This window comes from Elephantulus edwardii, unplaced genomic scaffold (genome assembly GCF_000299155.1).
Source record: "Elephantulus edwardii isolate Elephantulus edwardi_28Jun2011 unplaced genomic scaffold, EleEdw1.0 scaffold00013, whole genome shotgun sequence".
Taxonomy (NCBI): domain Eukaryota; kingdom Metazoa; phylum Chordata; class Mammalia; order Macroscelidea; family Macroscelididae; genus Elephantulus; species Elephantulus edwardii.
Genome location: NW_006399763.1, coordinates 20,970,867 through 20,974,071, shown reverse-complemented (window position 1 = coordinate 20,974,071; position 3,205 = coordinate 20,970,867).

Genomic DNA, 3,205 nt, shown 5'->3' with positions numbered 1-3,205 from the left:
GTGAACAAAGCCGCGATAAACATGGGTGTGCATATATCTGCTTGGATGTCAGTTATGGTCTCTTTAGGGTATATTCCCAGTAGTGGAATTTCTGGGTCAAATGGTATCTCTATTTGCAATTTTTTGAGAAAGCACCACACCTCTTTCCACAGTGATTTTAGCATCTTACACTCCTACCAACAGTGAATAATTGTTCCAGTCTCTCCACAATATCGCTAGCATTTGTTACTTGCTGTTCTGTTAAATTTTGCTAGTCTTACTGTCATCCCACCTTTCTTGATTCAATGTTCTGTCCTTTCATCTCCAGTGAGAGGAAAGATATTACAATGTACACACTGGGGAAACTTCCCTTACCATAATGAGATTTGGGCATGCTATTTTTCACTCTTTTGTAATCTAATTTGCTTTATCAGATCCTGTGTGATTACTGCATAGTTTTCATATTGTATCATTACATACATGTATTTAGGGAAGCATAATTCAATTCATGACTCATGTACCAAGCATGAACACACTATGAAAGAACTATATTTACACTATAGTTATGTATGTGTCTGCCTCCCTGATAGGCATCTCATCTTACACATTTGTCTTAAAAACACTCCTTTACAAAATAGTCTTGAAAAAAGTCTTTAGTCTTTTCTGAAGATATTGCTCTACATTCTCTCCTGCTGTGAACATATTGAGTTTAATGAACTATCTTTATGTCTATGAAATCCAAATACATATTTTTCCAAATTCTCAAGTCCCAGGTCCAAATATCTCACCAGTATTTTGATATCTGCCACTTCATGGTGTGTAGACAGCTCATAAATTTATTACTGTTCCTACAAATTCCACTTAATTTCTTAATGCTTTACGCCTTATTGTGTTATCAAAGTAAAAAACCAAACCAGACCTGTTACAAGCTAATCAGTTCTGACTCAAGGTAAACTTTCTCCGGTTTCTGTGATTGTAAATCTTTATAGAATCAGACTCTCTCATCTTTAGTTCATGTGGCGGCTGGTGGGTTCAAAAAAGCTCAGAGATTAGTAGTCAAATACTTTAACTGCTACATCACCAGTGCTTCTTATTATCCTGTTAGTAATCAGAAGAATGCAGACTAGAACAAAAATGAAACATTATCTCACATATTAGAATGACTTATGAATGGAAGAAGACCTCATGCTTGCAAAGGTAAAAGATCAGAGAAGGAAAAGAAGGTGACTGGACGTAGTGACTGCAACAATAGACTTAAGTGCAAAGGAGATTGTGAGAACAGTGCAGGAGCAGCCAAAGCTTTTATCAACCGTAAGTAAGGTCATGAAATGAAACTGACTCAAAAACATCTAACAACAATAGCAACAACATAACGACTGTAATGATACAAATCATAAATATGTGAAAGGCTGTGAATAAACAAAGATTCTCATGCCCAAGAAGTTGTTGTTATGTGACGCCATGTCAATGATGACTCATAGTGAGCCTGTGAGAGACAGATCTGGACCTTATCCCATCCAGCACATGCTCACAATCTTTGTTATTCTCAAACCCACTGTGGTCATCACTGGGTCAATCCATCTTGTTCAGGGTCTTTCCATCTTCTGCAGAACCTCCACCTTTCCTAGCATGACGTCTCTCTCAAAGAATTGGTTCTTTCTGAGAATATGCCCAAAGTTATATGCCTCTAAGGAACAGTCTGGTTATACTTCTTTTAAGGCAGATTTATTCTTTTGGTAGTCTATGGTATATTTAATACCTCTTGCCAACACTAAAATTCAAAGGCATAGATTTTTGGGTGGGGGTCTTCTTTATTGTCTAACTATCAGATGCATGGGAAGCAATTTAAAATATCATGGCTTTGATCAAGTGAACCTTAGTCTTTAAGTGGACATCCTTGCTTTTTAGAATTTGGAAGAGGTCTTAACAATATATCTTTTGATATCTTGATGCTGTAACCAGGAATGTTGACTGTGGATCCAAGTAAAACAAAGTCACTGACAACATGAATCTTTTAGCCATTTATACTGATTGTGCATGCTGGTCCAGTGATAAAGATTTTTGTTTTCTTGACATTGAGGTATAACTTATTGAAAGCCATAGTGTTTCATCTTTTGTAGTGAGTGGTTCATGTTTCTTCACTTTAAGCAAGGAAGATTGTGTCATTTGCTTAATGCAGATTGTGATCAGTCTTCCTCTAATCCAGATGCTACATCCTTGCTCATTTAGTCTAGTTTATCAAAAGATTTGTTCAGCATACAGAATGAAAAGGGATGGAGAAAGGATACAAGACCTTGAATTATACCCTATTTTAAATCATGCAGCCTTTGCTTGTTCTACTCATATAGTGTTTCTTAGTCTATGAAGTAGTTTTACATAAGCACAATTAATTGTTCTGATATTCTCATTCTTCTGTTATCCATAATTTGTTATTATTCACATAGTAATATGTCTTTGCACAATCAATAAAACACAAGTAAACATCTTTCTCCTATTCTTTTCTTTCCACCAAGATCTATTAGATTTTTAGGAATGATATCCCTTGTGCCACAGTCTCTTCTAAATCCAGCTTAAATTTCAGGAAGTTCTCTGTTGATGTACCATTTCAGTCATTGCTTAATAATTTTCTGCAAAATTTTACTTGTATTTGATATCACACTATGTTGTTTGATGATTTCCCATCTGTTGAATCACCTTTTGGGGGAAATGGGGACAAGTATAGTTCAGCTCTCTTCCAGTCAGTTGGCCAGGCAGCTATCATTTTTTTTAAGTCCTCTTGTCCTTTTATTGCAGAACAATACCTAATGAAAATAGCAAGAACAAAGACAACATTTGGACTTAATATGAGAAAGAAAAAGAATCTTTGATGTCTAGAAGCAGCTGTCTTCTATATTTGCTAATAGAGATTGGTGAGCACATCCAGGCTTTTATCTGCTTCCTGAAGCATCTCAATGTGTATTCATCAATGCCTGGGTCTTACTTTTAGCAGTGTTGTCAGTGAAGCTAGGACTTCTTCCTTCAGCACTGCTGGCTATTTATCATATGCTACCGCCCGAAATGTTTTCTCGGTTGACCAATACTTTTTGATACAGTTAACTCTGTACCAAAATATATTCCTTCTATTTTCTTCTTTTGATACTTCCTGTATTATTCAAGATTTTACTCTAAGAGTCCTTCAGTTTTGCAACTCAAATCTCAAATTTGTTCTTCAGAGTTTTGTGCTTGA